Genomic DNA, 23,127 nt, shown 5'->3' with positions numbered 1-23,127 from the left:
GTGTGTGTGTGTGTGTGTGTGTGTATGTGTGTAAAGCAACTCATAGCTAGAACATAGCAAGAAAGCTTAGGCCCTTTCCCCAGTACTTTAGGATCTGTGTAGGAACTAAGATTTCACTAGGATCTTCCCTTCCCAATACTCATGAACCTATGCCCTCTGGATCTCAGGTTTCAGAGCTGGCATGGCTACTCATACCAATTCAATGAGCAAGAAGTCACCAACCACAATCCTTCTGGAAAGATGGAGGACCATCAAGTCTTACCAGTTCCCCTGCAACTGAGTCACTTGGACCATTCACCCTGGCTGTAAACTCTAGACTCTCTGAGTATTGCCATCTGTATTGGTTTTACCATCCTCATCACCACTGAAACCAGGACTTTCCATCAACCCCAAGACTGAAGTCCCTTTTATGAATTGTTTTTCTTTCAAACAGATCATGGACTCCTTGAGCACAAAGAACTGACTAATTTTTCTATTTGTCTCACTACTGTTTAGCATAGGGTTTGGCACATAATAAGCAATTAATAAATAATTTTTCCATTCAATTCTATAACTGTTCAGCAGTCTACAAGTATGATTCATTATTCTTATTATGTTATTCATCAAATATTTATTAGGTACTTATTACAAGCAGAGCTATGCTAGGTGCCAAAGAAGATACAAAAATAACTTTATTCACGTTTACATAATGCTTTAAGGTTTACTAAATCCTTATTCCCAATGACCCCAGTGAGGCAACTAGTGTTAAGTATTATTGTTCAGATTTTACAGATGAGGAAACTGATTCTTGGTGACCAGGGTTATGTGACTAATAAAGGTCAGAACCTGGATTGGAACTCAGATCTTCTGATTCTGAATCCAGTACTGCTTAACTATTTGCCTCAGATTTTTAAAAATTGAATAAAACACACTTCTTTACCATTAAGAACTTCCAACAAGTGGAAGAATCGGAAAGATCTCTGTCACCCTTTGTAAATGTTAGTGGTGATTGTTGCTATGATTAACAATATTAATTATAAAGGTGTCATACCAGTTAGAATAAATATGATGCATAAAAATAGTGCCCCACCACTTCCAAATTCACCAAGGCAGACTGATTCATGATGTCCTACCTCAGTTCCTGATCACATGATCCAGCAAGGATGCATTTAGGTGATAGGCCAGTAACATGATATTTATCTTCTAAGTCCAGGTCCAACAGTCCAGTTAGCAAACCCAGATCCCCTACAGGGAAAAAAAAAAGGAAGAGGGAGTTGTTTATAGACTATATGCTGAACTCCTAGCCCCAACTATATACTTACACACACACACACACACACACACACACACACACACACACACAAACACACATAGGTATATACTTGCATATATAGGTATATATTAATACATACATGTAGATATGTATATATACATATATATGTAGGTGTGGGTGTAGAGGTATATATAGTTATATATATATGCATGTGTGAATGTATGCTTGAAAGTAGATATATCCATGCATATATACATACATATAAATACATCTATAGAGATTAATATAGATATTTACTTATGAAATCAAGTTGTATACTCTCAGAAGAATGTAAGCTCCTTGAAGGCAGGGATTGTTTGGATTTTGTCTTTGTATCCCTAAGAAATATTTGTTGACTTTTTGGAAAAGGGATAGAGATCTGAGTTCCAATTTTACTTTTGCCACTTACTATTCCATGTGACCTTGGGCAAGTTGCCAAGCAACTCTGACTTCAGTTTTCTCATCTATCAAATAAAAGAGCTTAGCCTGGAGGACCTCATCGTTTCCTTCCAGTTGCAAATTTCTGATCACTTGGAGTCAGTGGGAGGCTACAGACATCTCTAAGTAATCCCAACCTTAGCACTGGAGAAGCAGTGCTTGCAGGGGTCAAGAACTTTATCTCCCTTAAGAAATCGCTGATTCGGTGTTTGGGGAGCTAGGAATGGGGATGGACCATGGCAATGCAAAGGCCAGAGGCAGAAACTGGGAGGGAATGACAAGCAGATTAGCCTGGCTGCCTCTTGGAGTTGGAGTCAGGAAGTAAGGGGAGGGAGGGAAAAGGAGGGCGGGGGAGCATTAGGGGGTTCAAGATTTTTAATTCCCCCCATTCAGTTGTTGCAGTTAATTCGAATCCCAAGGGGCTTGCTGGGCTTGCCCTAGGCCCAGCCACTTAATCTTATAATACTCCCACCAAAGCGCCTTTGTTCCCTCTCTTGCATAAGGTATTGGGAACAGCTGAGGTTCCCGCCTCCCCCTTCTTGCAGTTTGTACACCCGAGGCTCTATGACTTCACCCAGGTACCTACTGCAGCAGTCCCTCCCTGCCTCTCCTTGCACCAGCCCCTGCTCCCCTGCCCACTAGCAGGGGCCATGGTAGTCTCTGACCTCTACCTGTGCAGTCTGGAGACCAAGCTCAAGTCCAACCTGCTCCTTTCCTAGGGTCAGTGATTTAGAATTCCAGGGACCTCTGAGGTTATCTAGTCCAATCCCCTCATTTCACACATGAAAAAACTGAGATCCACAGAAATAAAGGAATTTGCCTCCAGTCAGAATCAGAATTCGCACCCACATCCTCTGATTCCAAACCCTGGGCTCTTCCTATGTTGCCTTGGAGCAAGCCATGATATTTCCTCATTTGTGAGGTCAAGGAATGAAATTTCATGCTATGATGGTTCTCTCATGAGAAACCTCAAAGGAAAAGAGAACAGGAGCTAAGAAGAGAGGGAGAACTTGGAAATGAGAGAGAAGATCATCCAATCTGCCCTTTGAGAAATGGAAAAAAGGGAAGGAACAGGAGAGAACTGAGGAACCTGAACACTCTTACCCCATTATTTTAGTCTCATAAAAGAAATGGATGACTGACTAACCCCAAGAGGACTTTCTGGCCCTGTCCCTGGGGAGGGGTCCTGAACAGGGCCTTTGGGGCCAAGACGGTGGTTAGATGGGGTGTGGGTAATCAGCTGGGGATTCTGGTCCAGACCTCTTGTTGCTCATTTTTCTTTCTCAAAGAGGACCGATGGCATCACAAGGGTCTACATGTGCTCTATGAACTGGATTTAGTTGAGGCTGAGCTGCTGCAAAGCTTCTGGTATTATCTTGAGAGTAATTCACTGGTTCTGCTGCCTGCCAAATTGGGCAACTAGATGGTCCAGTGGATAGAGTGCCAGACTTGGAGTTGTATTCTAGACTCAAATGTTTACTGTCTATGTGAACTCTTCTGTAAGTCACTTAACCTCTATTTGTCTCAGTTCCCTCATCTGTAAAATGGGGATAATAATAGCCTCCACCTCCTATGGTTGTTGTGACGATCAAATGAGATAATAGTTGTAAAATAGCTGGCACATAGTAAGTGCTGTTAATTTTTATCCATTATTATTATTATTGCTGATATTTTAGGGGGGGGGAAGCCTGGTCTATATATCTAGCAGGTTTTGAATTCAGAGCCTTTGCCCTAGTACACTGTAGATAGAAATTGAAAAGTTCAATAGAAAACTCTCAGGCCCCTTGGCTCCTATTCTGGGCCTCCTCAAACTGTTCCAGTTCCAGCCTCCCCAGCTGCCTCAGGGCCAAGCTGAAAATTTGCCAAGTTTCCCCAGAAGAAATTCACTTTGTCTTCTTTTTCCCTTGCCCCACCAGAGCTGTCTGTCTTCCCTCTCACAGATGGATTATCTTTGTGTTCCCTCAGCCTTGGGTCCAATTTCATGTCTCTGGAACCTTCTGGATCCCTCTTTGGCTATTCTACCTCTGCTATTCTGGATGATCACATTTCCCTGTCAAACCCTCTCCTCCACAATAGCCACCTTCATAAACACACACACACACACACACACACACACACACACACACACACACACACACACACAGAGCCCATAGTGAGACAAAAGTACTTCATTCTCTCTAGCTGGCTGAGAGGATTCCCATGACACTAAATTTTGAGGGATAGGGAATAAGAAGTTCCTCTAAAAGCAGACAAACAGAAATCAAGCTCATTGACCTGGGTCCCCTGTTCCTCTTCTCCCTCTCAGGACAAAAGCCCACATCACCTTTGTCAGACCTCTAGGCAAAGGTTCCTCAAAGACAAAGATATCAGGTCAATAGAGGCAACTACAGGGAGGAAATGAAAATTTGGCATGAGGAGACTATCCCTGGTTTGATTCCTGACAGATGCTACTACCTGAGAGTGAGAAACAAAACTCATTTGCCCAGAGGTATCCACAAGCCACAGTGACTTCCAACTTCCCATCCCCAACACCTGAGAAGGCATCTCAGTCCAATAAAGAATTTTTATATAAATTCAATCTAGGGAAAGGGTAATATGAGGTTTAAGAAGGAAGGAGATGAGGGAGAGGGGTAGGAGCTGGTTTTCTAGCTGAAGCTGAGTCTAATAAGGGAAATCACAAGACAAGAAGGTTGGCATCAAGCAGCAAAGAGGCCTTGAGACCAGGCTAAGGAGCTTGGACAAAAGAGGTTCATTCTCTCATTCCAAGGACTTTTTCCATTCTTTCTCCCAGTGAGCAGGAGAGGAAAACCTGGAAGGGGTGCAGGAATCAAAGTAGAACAGTGTTTGCATTAGTATTCTGGGTCCCTGGAGTCACACAGGGGCTTAGAATGAGGGTGGGGAAGAAAGGGGAGCCAGATTCCTTAGCTACCCTTGCCTGGGGTCTTCAGTCCCAACTCCATTTGGACATTATAGCAGGCCAGTACCGCCTGATTCCCCTCCAGATATGGGACAGTGGACTATTACTGTTGTTGATGGAACACTACCTTGTGTGAGGTCTACCGGAGGGTTCACTGAATTTATTGAATTATCGGGGGATGAGAGTGGAGAGCAGTAAGGGAAAGAGCAGAAAAAGAATGTAAGGAGTCTCTGTTTGTAATCAATGACGCCAATAAGGTTCAGTCCAGGGGTGGGCCCTGCTCCAGAATCCCATGGGCTTGGGCGGCAAACTCAGCTTGCCATGGGCTGCCTTGCCTGGTCCAGCCAACTTCACAGCTGCCTCCATAAACAGTTCAGAGGCCAAAAGGGTCATGGGTTACTAGGCAGCCCTCCCTTCTGCTTTACTTCTCCCTCACCCTTCCCATCCTAAACCCCTTCCATCTACTACCCAGAGTTTAGTTTTTGTTGCTCAGTCATTTCAGTCATGTCTGACTCTTGGTGACCCCATTTAGAGTTTTTTGGACAAAGTTAATGGAATGATTTGCCATTTGTTTCTCCCAGCTCATTTTACAGATGAGGAAACTGAGGCAAATAGGTCACACAGACTTGCCCAGGGTCACACAGTGAGTATCTGAGACCCTATTTGAACTCAAGGAGATGAGTCTTCCTGACTCTAGACCTTGCATTCTATCCACTGAGCCACCCCTCTCAATCTGTTCCTTTTTTAAAGTGTAGTAGAAGATGAATTGGAATTTATTTGTCTCTTAGATCATCTATGAATCTGAATTAGCCAGATTTCCCCCAAGTCAAGTGACTCATCATTCCTAAACTTTATACCCCCCCCCAGTCAGTCTCAGTTTAGGGTCCTTCAAGCTGACCTTGTTCACTGAAACCTCCATCAATCCCTCAACATCAATGACCCTCATTTTCTCTAGAAAGGACTGGATTAGAGTTAGAATCTAATTTCAAAATCCCAAATCTGCTACTCACACCCTATGTGATCTTAAATAAGTCACTTCCCCTCCATTTCCTCATTATAACATAAGGGAATTAAATTTCTGTAGATCCTTCTGAATCTACATGCTATGGAATAAAACTACCCAAACTGATTGGTTTTTCTGCCTCATCCATTTCTTGTGCCTCTCTCACATAAAACAGACCTGATGTATTCCTGCCTGGAGTCCTGGAAATGGATTCTACAACCTCTCTAAGGTTCCTGGGATTTTATCAAGCCATAGAATATAGAATGTCAAAGTTAAAAAGAAGTTTTTAGATTTTTTTGGTGTAAAAGCTCTGGATTTGAAGTTTTCATGTCTTGTTTCTTCTACTTATGGGTGACCTTGGCAAGTTGCTGAACACCCCCCTTCTGTTTCTCTTTCTGTAAAACAAAAAGATTGAACTAGTTGCCTTCTGAATTCCCTTCTGGTTTTAGATTCCATGTTCTTCTCCCATTTTACAGATAGGGAAAACTGAGGTCCAAAGTCTTCAAGTCACTTGTTAAAGTTTCTCAGTGATTGAAGAACTGAATCCAGAACCCAGGTCTCAGCTCCTAAAATGGAATTGTTTTGCTTTACTTATTTCCATGACACCAGTAGCAAAGAAATGCCACAAACCCCAGAGACTGGAGAATTTTGGGGGGAGGAGAAAGAGAGAAGTTGGCTTGCTGGGAGATAGGAAACCTAGAAGACCTTGTCCTGGTAAGGTGTGGATATAGCTTACCCTCTCAGCCCTGAGATCTGCGGCTCTTCACACACCTCCCCCTCTGAAGCTCTGGAACTCAGTGACAGGGTCAGGTGAAAATCCCAGTAGACCCCCCACAAAACTTTTTCAATCCTCCTCCTACCCCAAGAATGTTTGGAATCAATAAGAAGGTTTGTGGGTTTATGGTTTGTTTGGTTTAGGATAGCCTTGCACAACTTCAGGGGTTGGAGGAAGCTGAGCCACTGGACACTTTCACTAGGGCTGAAGGGAGGCTGGGATGGAGGGGGTGGAGCTGGGTGACTGGGTTGTGATGGACACTGGAGGGGAGGGGGATGTGGAGCCAGATTGTTTATGGTGGAGATGACTCCCAGGTCTCTTATCAGACCTCCTGCTCAGTCTTCACGCAAGGACTAGCGTCACAGAGGTCTTTCCAGGGACATGGGGATAGCATCCCAGGGCACTGGAATGGGGGTCCTGGATAGAGAGGGGGCCTGCATTACAACCTGTCCCCTTGGAATGAGTTTCTGGTTCCCCCACTCTGCTTCTTTCTTGGGCCTGCTCAGCAAGAATCATAATCCAGCATGAACTATACCTCCAACATGGATTCATCTCATCTCACCATGTTATGTATCATAGTTATCCATCTTTTTCTCATCTCTCTACCATACGGAGTAAGCTCCTTGCAGGGAAGAATTGTATTCTTTTTCTCTTATATCTCCACATTCTAGCAGAGGACTGAGCAGCACTTTTTAGAGAAGCAGAACTATGATTTCATAAGTATAAGAAGTTCCTTCTATGACACTGTCTCTGCAATTTGTAACAGAGAATTGCCTTGGGGACTGAGAAGTGAGACCAGGTTTATTACTAGGCTCACCTGACCAGTATGTGTCACACTTGAGCCAAGGTCTTACCCACTCATAGGTCAGCTCTTTACATACTGCTCCACACTTCTTTCACCTAACACATAGTATACACTTAATAAATATCTGTTGAATAATTTTCCAAGGTCACCAGAATCCTTCCATTCTCATCCTCTTTCACAATGGCCAGACTATGCCTTCTATAGGCAAGGTTCTTAATTATTTTTGTGCTCCTCATCACACAAAATGAAAGTGTCTCTGGTTTCTCCAGCACCATAATGGTGGGATAGGATCTCTGGCACTCAATCACTCAGCATTATATATTAAGTTCTTACTATGTGTAAGGCTGTGTACTAAGTGCTAGGGATACAAAGAAAGATAAAAATATGGACCTTGTCTTCAAAAAGTTCATAGTCTAATGAAGGACATACCAGGCAAAAAAATATATATAGATAAGATAGTTGAAGGTGGTCTCAATATAAATGGCAGGTCCTTTGAAGTTAAATGGGCAACTGCATGATGCAGTAGAGAGTACTAGTTCTAGAGTCAGAGGACCTCAGTTCAAATCTGACCTCAGACACTTACTAGCTGTGTGACCCTAGCCAAGCCACCTCACCCTGTTTGCTTCAGTTTCTTCATCTGTCAAATGAACTGAAGAAGGAAATGGCAAATCACTTCATTATCTTTGCCCCAGAAAACCCCAAATGAGGTCATGAAGTGTCAGACATGACTGAAAAATGGCTGAATAACAACCAAAGTATGCTCTCTCTCTCTCTCTCTCTCTCTCTCTCTCTATATATATATATATATATATATATATATATATATATATATATATATGTATATATGTATATGTCATCTGAGAACCAACCTAAATTTAAAATTTTTTTATTTATTTAACGCAATGGGATTAAGTGACTTACCCAATGTCATACAGCTAGCAATTATTAAGTGTCTGAGGTCACATTTGAACTCATGTCCTCCTGACTTCAGGGTCAATGCTCTATTCCTAAGAATATTATTAATAAAAGAAAAAAGAAAAAAAACTTCTCTGTGCAAAAATAGTCCTAGTAGCATAGTCAAATTATTTTAAGAAAAAAAAATCAGAAACCAAACCATGAGTCCAGCAGTTGGAAGAGCAGCTGAATAAATTATTATATATAAATATAATTGATTACTAAGTCATGAGAAATTATAAAACTGAATAATCTAAAGAAATTTGGAACCATTTTTATGACATGACTCAGAATAACGAAAGGAGAACCACAGAAAGATACACACAACATTAAAAATAATAACAACAACTCCAAAAATGAAAAAAATACACTGAAGAAAGAGTTCAAAAAGGGACACAGAAGCAAACGAGACTTGTTTGTTATTGTCTTGTTAAAGTTAATGCATGAAATGACAAACACTGGTCCCAGAGAACAGATTTTCATCATCTGTTCTCCAGGATCAGTGTTATATTAGTACTTCCCTCCTCACCATAGAGGGGTAGAAGACTACAGATTCTGAATGATACATAACCTAGCTTTGTTACAATAAGAAGCTTGGGGAGGGATCAAAGAGGGTGACTGTAATGCCCCCCCAAAACCCTTAAAAATAAAACTAATACAAACTTATAAAAATCTGTCAACAGTAGAAGTTTCCAGTGTCATGAGATTTTTTTTTCATTTTTGTTTGTGTAATTGAAATTTGGGGGGGGGGCAGCTAGGTGGAGCAGTGGATAGAGCACCAGCCCTGGAATCAGGAGTCCCTGAGTTCAAATGTGACCTCAGTCACTTAATAATTACCTAGCTGTGTGGCCTTGGGCGAGCCACTTAACCCCTTTTGCCTTGCAAAAACCTAAAAAAAAAGTTTGTTTTTGTTGAAAAGGATGATTAAGTTTAGAATAATTTTAAAAAGAAAATTTGGCATGAAATTAAGATAATGATTGTAATTTATATAGAGCTTTAAAGTTTGTAATGCATTTTATTTAGGCCCTTTCCATTGAGTCCTATAATGGCCATATGAGAGATGTAATATATCATTAATCCCCCTATAATTAACAAATATCAGTAATCCTCATTTTTCAGCTGAGGAAATAGAAGGACTGAGGGCTTAAATGATTGGCCTCGGGGCACCAACTTAATGAATTCCAGGAGCAGAATCTCAACTGTGATCTTCCCCCACTAAAACCAACAGTCTTTGGACTGTGCCATGCTTCCCTAACAACTTACATATCCATCCATTAAGGAATGGTTGAACAAAAACTCCTGTAATGCATATGAATGTAATACTGTCAAAAGTTATGAATGAATGAATGAAAAGGCATATATTCAATCATTTACTAAATGCAAAACATTCTACTAAGTGATCGGGACACAAAAAAGAAATGTAAATTATCCTCTACCCTCAAGGGGTTCCCATTCTATCAGGGGAGACATGCTATGGGAGATTTCAGCTGCAAATCAAATGGAAAGGTCCATGGTCCTACTCCACAGGCACAAAGCAAATGTTAATACCTATTACTTACTGTCGTTTTTTCTGATAAATTATCACTTTCTGACAGTAAACCATTTAACAGTAGCAAGGACTCTAGTGGTGAGAAATTTCTTTCCTGGGTCTTCAGGAACTATATATCAGTATATACATACATACATGTGTGTATACATGCGCGCACACACATACACATATGTACATGTATGTGTATGTGTACATGTGTATGTGTATATGTATGTGTATGTGTATGTGTATATGTAAAGACCACTGTCTCTGGAGTCAGAAGACTTGTTGATAATTATGACCTTACTCAAGTCACTTCACTGAAACTTTCAATTTTGTCTTAAAATGAAGGAGATTGAGCTAGAGTGCTTCTATAGTACCTTAGGTTCTCAACTTAGATAAATAATGACAGGAATATTTAACTACACACATTATAGATATTGGGCCATGAAGGCAGTGCTTAAAGCTTGAGTTAGAGATCAAAGATACCAAAGTCATGCACTGTACTTCCACTGTACCATTGCTAGCCATCTTGACTTGTCCTGCCACTGAACTTCAACTGCTCTTTTTGTGCAATTCTGTCTCACTTAAATCTAATTCATACATAAGTCAAAACAAAACCTTGTGATGTTCCTCTTTGAGAATGAAGGATGAGCAATAACAGCTCCTAACTTTGTTGGGAACTATGACAGTATGACAGTTTGAAAGTAGACTCCATTATGCAATTGTTCCTTAAAAGTCACTGATCCAGTGTTGAAGGGGATGTGGGAAAACCAGGATACTAATTCATTGTTGGTGGAGTTATGAATGGATCTAATCTTTCTGAAGAGCAATTTGGAACTCTGTCCAGAAGGCAATAAAACTATGTATACCCTTTGATCCAGCAACATCACTACTAGGTCTGTATCCCAAAGAGATCACCAAAAATAGGGCAAAAAAACCCCTACATGTTCAAAAATATTTATAGAAGCTCTTTTTGATTGGAAAAGAACTGGAAATTGAAGGGATGCCATCAATTGGGGAATGCCTAAACAATTTGTGGTATTGTTCTATAAGAAATCATGAGGAACAGGACTTCAGAAAAGCCTGGAAAGATTTGCCTGACTAGATGCTGCATGAAGTGAGCAGAACCAGAAGAACATTCTACATACTAACAACATTGTATGATGATCAACTCTGACAGACTTCCTTATATCAACAGGACAATAATCAAAGACAATTCTAAAGAACTTGTGGTGGAAAATGCCATTCAGAGAAGAAACTATGGAGTGTGAATGCAGATCAAAGGTTATATTTTCAATTTTTAGAATTGGCTTATGTATAATGGGGTTTTCCCTCTTATAGTTCTTTCTTTCCCTTTCTAATTTTATTCTTCTTTTACAATGTGATTAATATGAATTTATTTTAATGTAGTTTTGCATGTATAACTTAGATTGCTTTCTGTCAGGGAGAGGAGGAGGAAAGGAGTGAGGGAGAAAATGTGAAACTCAAAACTTTACCAAAAATTGATTGTTGAAAACTATCTTTACATGTAGTTGGAAAAAATAAATAAAATATTACAAAAAAAGGCACTGATCCAGGGGACTGTTTGCTTCAACTTCCCAATCACCTAAGGCTTATCTTCCAGGCTCTACAGATTCCCCATTACACTAAGACTCAACATACCTTTCTGACTAGGAGAGTTCCTGTAGAGAGCTGATGGGGGGGTGGGCTAGAGAGTTGTGTTCAAGAGGAGGCTTATCTATATTCTTCCTACAAATCCTTTCCATGCTATTGAGACTGGGACTCCATGGAAGTCCAGGCTGGAAGTCCATCTGTCTCATGAGCCCAATCCCACTATGATTAGCATGATAGTTTCAACATACTCCAAACTCCAACCTGGACCAATTTGCCTTTCCTTGGGCAGCATAGTAGCTCCCTAGGATTCACCATATTGGTCTCAGATTTAGTACAGACACTGTCTGATTGGCTTAGCTATACAACCAAGCTCCGGAGACCCACCAGGCTCAGAATCCCTAGGAGCAGGGATTGCAAGTGTTTGCCACCCAGTCTAGTTTGTTGTTTGATGGTATGTAGACTATAAGTGTCTCATTTCATTTCAATCCCAAGACTGAATCACTGAACTAGTCTGTCAGACCAGGACCTAAACACAGAGGAAAGAAAAGGAAAAAAAAAAGGACAAAAAAAAAAAAGAGATGAGGTAGGGTGATGGAGGTTGAAAACAGATAACCAGGTTCCTTTTGAGTCTAAATCCTGTAATTTAATAAATTCTTTCTAGGTTCCTAGAACTGTGTTAGGCTCTGTAAGGTCAATAAGATCCAGCACTTGCCTTTAGAGAGCTTTAAATCTAGGCAGGATGAAAGATGCCTATATATAATTTTTAGAGAATAAGTGATTTCCAAACTCTGAGCTATGGAGAGCAAGTTGCAGTAGAGACAGAGAGGTTAGTATGAGCAAGAGAAGACTTCAGAAAAGAAGTAGAAACTGAAGGGAACCCTGACAGATGGGCAATGATTTAGAACGATGAAAAGTCAGGAGGAAGAGGAGGGGGAAGCTAAATGGTACAGTGGATAGAGTCACATCCCTGGAGCCAGGAGGATCTGAGTTCAAAACTGGCCTCAGACACTTAATAATTGCCTAGCTGTGTGACCTTGGGCAAGTCACTTAATCCTGTTGCCATAAATAAATTTAAAAATTTTTTAAAGTCAGGAAAAATGCTTACCAGGTAGAGGAAACACCATGAGCAAAGGCCTAGAGATTGGAATGAATGAGTATAGAATATAATTCAGGAAAGATAATTTTTACCTGGAGAATAAGATACATGTCAGGTGATTATAAATTCTGTGATCCCATGATAAGGTAGGAAATAGAGAGTCATGAAGGGCTTTTGATCAGAGAAGTGGCAAGCACTTTCACTTCCATTATCTAAGGTGATCATCACCAAATCCCATTTAGATCAAAAGTTATTATCCCTGACCAGGTATAATTATCCCTGTTTTACAGATGAAAAACTCATTTGAAAATCGTATGTGAGAAGTACAGTGATTTGCCCCATCATATATCTTTTTTAATGATTGAGTTTGATTCAGTGTTCTTTTTATTATATATGATTACCAACAACCTCATCTATAATTCACATAAACATCATCAACAGCTTCATCAACATTTTCTCTATAATATGAGGTTGAGCTACAGATTAGTGTCAAATTCAAATAGAAATAAATCCTGCTGGCAGAATATTGACTTAGAAAACTACAAAAAAGCAGTATCTATTGCACTGTATTTTTATTTATTTTGTTAAACATTTCTCAATTACATTTTAATCTTATTCAGGTAAATTTGAAAGTGCTTAAGGGTATCCTCGATAGCAAATTTGATACTTCAGGGCTAGACTACTAATGTCCCTTCAAACTCTTATATTCAGGAATATCACCTCACCATCACTCCTACTATCACCATCTACTCCAATCATTCCCATTATCTTGACCATCACCATCACTGTTATAGCACCTTTATTAAGAGTCTATTTATCTATGATATTGCTATAGAACATAGCTCCAGGAGATTGCAGCTTCCTTTAGGGTAAAGACTATTCTTTTTTTTCAACAAATGAATACTTCCTATAAATACTTATTAATCACTTTGTGCCTAATCATTAATGCTAATCGGCACTAATCTGTCCTAATCACTGAGATAAAATAAAAAAAAAAATAAGATATTCCTTGCTAACTTCTTCTGGGAGCTTACTTAATAAGGAAAGACATAGAACTTCACAAAGATGTTAAGTAGAACTATAGGACAACTGATAAATTTTTCCTCTCCAGGAATGACAGTGTTACTTTAATTACTATTCCCAAAAGTAGAAAGGGGGCACAGAGAAGGCATAAAGGTAGTTGGAAAGAAGTGGTTTTATATATGTATTTCCAGTCTCTAGCAAAGTATCTTGCAGCATAACAAGTGATGAAATAAATTCTGGTTAGATTAGATGACACTTTGCTGGACTCTGTAGGGAGAGTGAGACACCACTCTCTCATGCAGAACTCTGAGTTTGCAAGACATATAAATATACAAAGTAAATATAACAGGACAATAGAGTATTTACCTGATGGGGAGGTAACTTGGAAAGTCACTTGTGATTCCAGTATTTTATGACTCCAACAAAATGGCAGAGACATAAAAAGATGAGTGTAGTCAATGTTGGAGGGGTTGAGGAAAAAATAGATACACTAATGCATTGTTGGTTAAGGTATTTAGTGGTGCAACCATTCTGGAGAGTAATTTGGTTGCAAGCAAAAAAAAACAACTAAAATGTTCATATTATCTTACCAATAGGAAGGAAGAAGGAAGGAAGGAAGGAAGGAAGGAAGGAAGGAAGGAAGGAAGGAAGGAAGGAAGGAAGGAAGGGGGAGGGAGGGAGGAAGGGAGAGAGAGAAAGGGAGGAAGAAAACATCTATAACAAAATATTGAGAGCAGTAATTTTGGGATAGTAAAGAACTAAAATCAAAGTTTATACCCATCATATGGAGAAATGGCTAAATAAATTTGTGGTAGATGTATGAAATGGAATATTACTGTGCTATAAGAAATGATGTATATGAAAAATATAAAAAAGAATAGAAAGAAATGAACTAATACAAAATAAAATAAGCAGAACTAGGAAAAATAGTTTGCACAATTAGTGCAACTATTTAAGTGGAAAGAATAACAACAATAAACCAACTGAAACTGAATACAGTGATTATAATTATAAATGACTAGTCTGGGCCCTACTTTGTAAAAGTGGGAGATCCATTGGTATGGAATACTGGATAAAATATCAGATTTTTTTATATGTTGGCTAGTTTGTGAAATTATTTTCTTCTTTTTTATTTTTTATTATAAGATGGGGTGGATAACCTCCCATCTGGTCTGGCATTGCCAAAGAAACCACAGGTGGGACTTGAAATTCAATAAATCTAGTAGCTTTTAGAGGTGAATTACTAAAATATTTGTCCAAATATAACCTTAAGAAAGATGTTATAAATATTCAAATGACCCTTGGCAGAAAAAAAGTCTTTCATCCCTGCTATGTAAGAGATGGGGAGGGAAATACATATGACATAAAAACTAAAGATAACACTATATTTTAAAATTCACACACATACACACACACAAAGATTTCATGACTCTGATCCTTCCAATGAGTTTTCTTATGTTCTTTTCTAAACACCTGTGTCCAGCTATGATAGTAACCCAGGGATATATAAACTATGAAACTCATGTTATAAAGATTCCCCAACTAAGAAACCAAAGTCCACCCATCCAAACTGTCAAAACAAACTGAAAGAGAGAAACAAGAAAGAGCAACCAGGATCATGAAATTGAAAATTAGAAACCAGAAAGGTACTTTAAGTGTCCCTGCTCTAACGCTGACTGTATGACTTTAAGTAAATCAGGTTAGCTACCCTGAACCTCAAATTTTCATTTCTCTAAAACAATGGTCACTACTTCAGTCAGACACACCAGATTACACATAAATACCCATTTCCTGGTTAATATCTTTTTAATCTAATCCTAGGTAAAAATTGTTAGGTTCAGGAAAACAAGAAAGATAAATTTTATTTAGTCCCTGCCCTCAAGGTACTTAAGATCAAGTTGAAAAGATAAGACATATAAAACATTGAAAAAAATTCAATACCAATAGAAAATTTAAATAGTTCTAGACTACAATAAAGATCTCACTGTGATTAAGTGTTTGATAAATTTTAAAAGATCATCAGCAGTGCTTTTTCCCAATTCTTAGCTGTTACTGTTAAAAATATAAATTCTGCTTTTCTTCACATCAGAGAAGGCCAATTAGCAAATTCATAAATTATGTTTTACTTTGTATTTCTCAAAGCTAGGCATGTATATGCTTAACTAAACTTTCTTCCATGTTCCCATAAATATTATGACCTATAGAGCCCTGGCTCTCCTTGTGCGCAATACAAGACTAATGAAAGTCAAACACACTTTCAGAAAGGTAAATACACATTTACTAATGTCCTATGATCAAGTCTCAACTCTTATATAAACAAACAATGAGCTTTTGGAGAAGTTGTGTAAACAGAAGCATAATTCATGGATTTCCTAAATGTTTAGCCCTGCTTCTACCATTATCTGGCTTTTGCTCAGAGTTCCCAGTTATTTTCAGACTATCTCATCTACCTTATCCAGTCATCCCAGTATCTAGCAGCCCAGCTATTGCGATCAGTGAAATGGATGGAAGTTATTGGGCTATTGCTAAGGAAATGTAGGGAGTGTAAAGAATAGCAGATTCTCATCCTTCTACAGCACAAATCTGGTTCAGTAGTGATGTGGCATGGAGTCACGTGGATAGAGCAAAACCAAATGATGTCCTCTCCGTGTTTTTACTTTATCTCTGGGCAGAGTAGAACATATGAAATCATGGAAGACATTCTTTAGCAAATTCTCATTTCCTTCCATACATAGGATTTTGCTCTTCAGAAGATCAGTTAGGTCAGTTGTCAGAGACAATAAGGTCAAGGTTTCACTTCATCCCCAGGGCAGAATACATTGCTATCCCCAACCACAGACAGTCTGCACCCCTAATCCCAACCCAAGATGTCTCACAGGAGGAATCAGTCAAGGAAATATGTGTGGCTCAAAATCAATCCATCCCTCCTCAGGAAAAATATTTCCAAGTACTTGTCCTACTTTCTGATGGAAAGGGTCAAGAAAGTCATCTTCAAAAAAAGAAGGAAAAATGACACATATTTGGGGACTGGCCCGGCCACTGAAGGTTTGGCAACTTCCCACCTCTCCCTCCCCTGTGCTTGGGTCACAGTGTCCAAACTGAAGTCGAAGAATCCTATGACCTCTGGAAGAGTTCCAAGAACTTGCCTGACCTTGCCCAAGCCTTGTTCTCCTGCAGGGGCCCATCACCCTGGCCCAACTCGCCTGAACAGACCCAAACATCAAAGGAAAGATGATAGACCCTCCTTCATGCCCATCCCCCCAGGGCCAAGGAATGTGCAGGTATCATTATCAAGAAGGGGCCTTTGATGCCGCCCTTTAACTGCCCCATACCCCCCGGGCAGCCTGGTAAAGGAGGAGACATGGGCCAGTGGCAGTCTTCCCTGGTTGGGGGCTTCAGGCACTGTTTCTCCCACAATCTCTGTGATTGAATCTCCCTCCAAAAACAGATAGAAAGAAGTAGATTCAGCTAGTCAGCTGAATGTCTGGTTGACATCTGTTCAACTCAGTTTTTTTTTCCCATTTTTTTGTCAGGAGATCTGAGTTGCTATCTTAGCTAGGTGGTCTTAGACAGTTGCTTCTATCTTTTGAGATCCCGGTTTCTTTATCTGTTTGAGGAAGAGGTTGGATTTGGTCTGTACAGTTTCTTCCAGCTCAAACATCCTTTTCTATTCAAAAAAAAAGTTTAGGGTTCTAGGAGTCCATGCTTACTTAGCACAGCCTTGGAATGAAAAAATTCAATGGTAGGAAATATTTGCTATCTCTGTCTTCAGTGTGACATTATGCCCATCATTCTCCTCATTCTCCTCTTCTAAGGGAGCAGTGAAAAAGATAAAATCTATCAAATTGAATATGTATTTATCAGGATCCTACTAGAAATCAAGAATTATGCTATGTGACCGGAGATGCAAAGACCAAAGCAAAACAGCTCTTATCTTCTGAAGGTTTTGTGCCATCATAGGAATCAACATATAAGTAAATAGTACATGCCAAGTAATTTGGGGGTAAGGGGAGAGGGAGGCACTAGTAAAAACTAATAAAAGAGGCTTCCTGTGAGAGATGGCAATTGAACCAAGTTGCAAAAGAAAGCTAGAGGTACAAGAAGATGAAGATTAAAGAGAAAAATGCATTCTAGGAAGCTAACAGGCATGGAAAAGTCAGTAGGAAAAGACATCTAGAGACCTTAGATCTTAGAGATCTAGTAAAACCCAAATGATTTAAGGAAAGCACTAAGAAGCAGAACAGGGAAATGATTTCCCCAAGATCACACAAAGAATGCAAGTGGCAAGAATAAGAGACACCACCACCACCCCCTTTATTCTCAATTCTAAACTCATTTTGCTGCACCTTATGTCTACAGATGAGACACAGTCCCTGAATTTGATCATCTACCCAAACTGATGGAGAAAACATAGCCCCAGCCCTCAGGAAAAGTTACAAAACTGGTGGTTGAGATACAGTTCCTGTCTCAGGCCGTAGATTTGTAGTTCAGATACAAAGTACATAAATGCATCAAACAGAAATGTAGACATCAGGACTGGCAACAAGTTGCTTATCCTGAGAAGAGCAATACTAGTCAGGAATCATTTTAGGGGAGATGAGTGCAATGAGTCTGAGTCCAGAGATTGGCCCTGTCTGTTTTAGCCTCCCTGGAGATCTCAGGCTCGGTTGACTAAAGATTATTCCATGTTCCAAAGACTAATGATCATCTCCCTCCTCTTAGATCAGAAGGGAGACAAGAGGGACACCCCACTTATGGATAGTGGTCCCACAGGATTCTTCTGTGTCTTTTTTACCAATGGGAATGCCTTACAACAAAGGAACAGTCCCCAGCATCTGGCATTCTTTTCACATTCCAAGGGCTACTACCCTATTTCCTTTCCCTCCTTGGCCTAGCTACAAAATATTTCAGGCTTGCAAAATCTGATCTGTTGTACACACACACACACACACACACACACACTCACAGAAAACTACCAGAAGAGAGAGAAAAAAATGAAGTTTGGGGTATTGAGTGGATTAAGGCAGCCATTTTAATTAAATGACCTGAGACAAATGAAGTATTTGGAGTCAGAAGTCAGGTAATAAAAAAAAAAATTGTTTATTAAGACTTTCTTATGGGGATCCCTTCTTCCCTCAAAGAGCTCAGGGAAGCTACATAGGTCCAAAGTCTGATTCTGCTACTTATTACTTGTGTGACCTGGGAAAGGCAACTTATAATTTCTAGGCCTCAGTTTCCTCATCTGTAAAATAAAGGAAATGGACCCATTTTCCCCTGGAGAACATGGAAGATGGATTTAGTCTATTGTATTTTGGACCCATTCTTTCCAGATAGACTATAAACAGTATGAAGGCAGAGCCTGCCTAATACTTACTTCCTAGCGCTATTACAATGTAGAACAGTAATTCTAGTCTTTTTGTATCATGGACCCCTTTGGCAGTCTGCTGAAGCCTGTGAACCCCTTGTCAGAATAAAATTTCTAAATGCATAAGATAAAATATATAGGATTGCAAAATAAACCAATTATTGTGAAATATAGTTAAAATATTTTAAAAAATAAGTTCATGAATTCCAGTTTCAAAACCCCTAGACTAGATGATCTCTAAAAGCTGAGATTCTTAAAGTCTGTATTCTTTTTATCCCTAACATTCTATGATTCTATTACTCTAATAATGAGATTATTGTAGGCAGGGTGGGGGAAGGGCTCCCGAGGAGAATGACCCCTCTTCTCTATAGTAATTCCCAGGATACAGGTTTTTGTGTTAATACAGCATAGATTTGCATATTGCATGTTGATTGAGCAAATTTGCATGTCAGTCCCTGAGGTCCCAAGGATGTCACACACAATCTAATTTCATCAGTTACTGCAAACCACATTTATTGCATTCAGCTTCCCACTCAGGACTCCTGGAAGGGATTGAGGAGAATGTCTGGCTCTCTGACACAACATCTTCCAACCCACTGCCAATTAACCAGAAGAGGTGATGTCCACCCAACTGCCAGCCATCGGAGACTACTGGGCACCATGGTCCTTGCTTCAGGAAGTGTTCTTCCTGGCCCCAGGCATTGCATCCAAAGACAGTGATGGTAATGATAACTGACTCTTCTATATTGCTTTAAATTCTGCAAATCAATTTACATCCAGGGTCTCATTTAATCCTCTTATCAACCTTGTGAGGGAGTTGCTCAAGATATTCTCTTTCCATGTCCCTCCACGCAAGAAACAGGTCCCAAGGAATGAGCTGTCACTTATTACAGGAAAATGTCTAAATTGTTGACTCAATCCCCAAAGAATTAATTTAAATACTTCTTTGCATATGATTCTATGTGATTCATTTACTGTTGTAATGCATTGAAAGCCCTGGGGTCTGGGTTTCCTTCTTCCTGGAATCTTTGCTTGTTCCCCAGCCCAAGAGAAGAAGCCTTAGGATCCCCAAAAGCCCAGTCCTCTACTCCACCATCCACCCTTTCTCCCCAGGATCCCAGCTGGGGTCTCCTCTGTTCTCATTCTAACTGAGGAACAGCCCCATGTGGAAGCCACAGGACCTGGGAAAGACGCAGTACCCTCCCTTCCCCCTCTATACCTAGGACTGCTTTCCATGATTGTGTCTATATCCATGTGGTGGGGGAGTGTATTGGGGGCAGTGGCTTTTTGAGTGGCTCCAATGTGGCTTGGCTCTAAGCCTTCTAAAGAGTCAGTAAACAAAGCGATTTTCTTCACGTAGGCAACCTGAGCTGGGGTTTGTAATGCCATGCCACACACACTCACTCTTATTGCCACCCCCTCCCAACATGAACACCATGATCACACATGCACCTCTGAACTCTCATACATATCATGTCATTGTCTTTTACTCTATCATACATTCACACCGCTTCTACTCATTCTCACCCTCACAAATACACATACACATTCCCCAGCCCTCTGAACATGTTCTACCACATTCATTCACCTACGAATAGCATGTTCCAAATACCCCTGTATTTTCACTCACACATTCACTTATATCACATTCACAAACAAACACACAAATATATATTCCACCAGATTGTTATATACACAATCATTCACATCTCTTGTATTCACATATACTCAGACCACATTTACAAACATGCATATTCCTCAAAGTAGTCCTCTGGCCCCACATCCCTTGTCTCATGGTCTTCTATGTCTTTATATACCATGTTACATGAATGCTCTTTTTTTCTAGTTTTTTTCAAGGCAAATGGGGTTAAGTGACTTGCCCAAGGCCACACAGCTAGGTAATTATTAAGTGTCTGAGCTCGGATTTGAACTCAGGTCCTCCTGACTCCAGAGCTGGTGCTTTATCCACTACGCCACCTAGCCGCCCCTACATGAATGTTCTTGGTCTCTCAACAGGATCCCATCATCAAAGTACCTTTCTACCTATTCTTCCATTCCCTCCTTGACAGTGGGGACTACTGGCAGTGCCAAAAAAAAAAGTAACAGCACCTAGGGCTAACTGTTTTCAGCTCTCCTTCCTCAGTTGAATTTGCTTTGAGTTTAAAATTTCCTAGTTACAACCCTGCATGAAAATGTTGTCACCTATGCATAGGGATAAACATAGATAAGTAGATACACATTCACACAATCTAATTCCTTGTGTTGGGGTCCCTATGGTTGGACAGGGAATCTGGTTATTTGTTGTTGTCCTTCCATGAAGACCAGTGGGAGTGGTTGCCAGAAAGAAGCAAAGACCCTAAGCCATCCTTGAATTCCAACTCCTTTTCTTTGGCCTTCTTCCTCTTTTCCTGTCCTTTCTCTTCTTTTTCCACTGGGTTAGGCAAGGAAAGTAGGTGGTAGCTTCCCTGAACCCTTTTCCTTCCGTGAGCCAATACCAATCCCCATTATCATCTGACTTGAAGTTTTATCCCCAGTTGACATCTGGGTTGAGCTGCCTGTTGTGGGGTCAGAGAGTCTCACCAGGAGAAACAGGTTTGCTTAGGGAAAGCCTCCCAAGGGTCTGTTTGGGCAAGTTTTCCAAGTATCCCTGGATGGCTTAGCAGCTGCCTATGCTGCATTAGGAAGCAAATTTCAAGGGATGGTCAAAAGGCATTGACTCCTCTTTGTTCTTCCCAACTGTACACCACTAATAATCTGGTTTCCACTAAAAACTCTGACTCTTCTAGCTTGCTAAGCTCTCTATCCATATCCCCATCATCACCCCTCATCTTCACCATCACCATCACCATCACCATTCACACCATCCTCATAATTAGCATCACCAATCTAATCATTATCATCAACACCATCCCCATAATTACCACCCCCATAATTATCATCACATTGTCAGTATCATTATCACCATTATCATTATGATCATCAGCAGCAACAAAACCATCTCCATTATTACCATGACTACCATTACTAAGACCATCACTATCACCTAGACAAGCATTACCACGAATTGAGGTGGCTTTGTCAATGATGTCAAGTTCAAATAGAAATGAGGCCACTAAATGGGATATAACATGTCTATGACTATATAATGACCTAGAAATGATCACACAGTAACATCATCTATATTCTGTTGTATTTTATTTATTTTGGTAAATATTTCCAATATTATTTTTATCTATTTCAATCACATGCCAGAGTTGGGAGGGCTGTTGGCTTAATGGATAGAATGTCAGACCCAGAGTCAAGAAAACCTGATTTTGAATCCTGACTCAAACATTTACTAGTTGTGTGACCTTGTACAAACTACTTAACCTCTTTCAGTCTTAGCTTCCTCTTCAATTACATATGATAATAGTAAAAGCATCTACATCACTGCATTGTTATAAGGATCAAATGAATTACTCATGTACATCACTCCACAAATCTCAAGGAAGGATATGAACATTTTTATTGTTTTTTGAGTTTTTGAGTCATTTCAGTCATGTCCAATTCTCCATGACCCCATTTGGAGTTATCTTGGCAAAAATACTGGAGTGGTTTGTTATTTCCTTCTTCAGTTCATTTGACAGATGAAAAAAAATGAGGTAACCAGTTAAGTGACTTGTCCAGGGACACACAGTTAGTACATGTCTGAGGCCACATGGAAACTTAGGTGTTCCTGTCTCCAGGCCCAGCACTCAATCTACTTCATCACCTAGCTGCTCTGATATAAATGTTAGCTATCATTAGACATGACCATCACCACCATCATTCTCACCACTATCATTATCACAGAGTCTTCAATGTAGAATTTCCCATATCACAATTCTAAGCTCTTTATAGATCAGTTCCATGGAGATGGACACCATGGGGGAGGGATGTTTCCTGCAGTCTTCATCTAAGACAACACAGACAATAATCACAAGTAAAGGACTAAAAAGCAGAAATAATAAACCATGATATCAATAGACAGTGTGATCTTTACATCCAGGCCAGGTCAGGGGAGGATTAGGGCTGGAAACAGGAATCAGGAAGAGAAAGGAGTAAAGGGAGACCAATAGTTAAGCAGAGGAAATTTCCTTTTATAAAACACAGAAGGTTTCCTTGAGGATAGCAGCTGCTATCCTGTCTGACTTGTCTTCATGGAAGTAAAAGACTGGAAAAGAAAGAAAACATTAGGGCAAGGAGCAGCTGAAGAAGCTGCTTAGTCTTGTATATTACTCAGGGGCAGAACCCTCCCTGGCAGTGTCCAGAAAGATATAAGTCCAGGTTGGCACAT

The sequence above is a fragment of the Macrotis lagotis genome, chromosome 5 (assembly GCF_037893015.1).
Source record: "Macrotis lagotis isolate mMagLag1 chromosome 5, bilby.v1.9.chrom.fasta, whole genome shotgun sequence".
Taxonomy (NCBI): Eukaryota; Metazoa; Chordata; class Mammalia; order Peramelemorphia; family Peramelidae; genus Macrotis; species Macrotis lagotis.
This window is presented reverse-complemented; position numbering follows the sequence as displayed.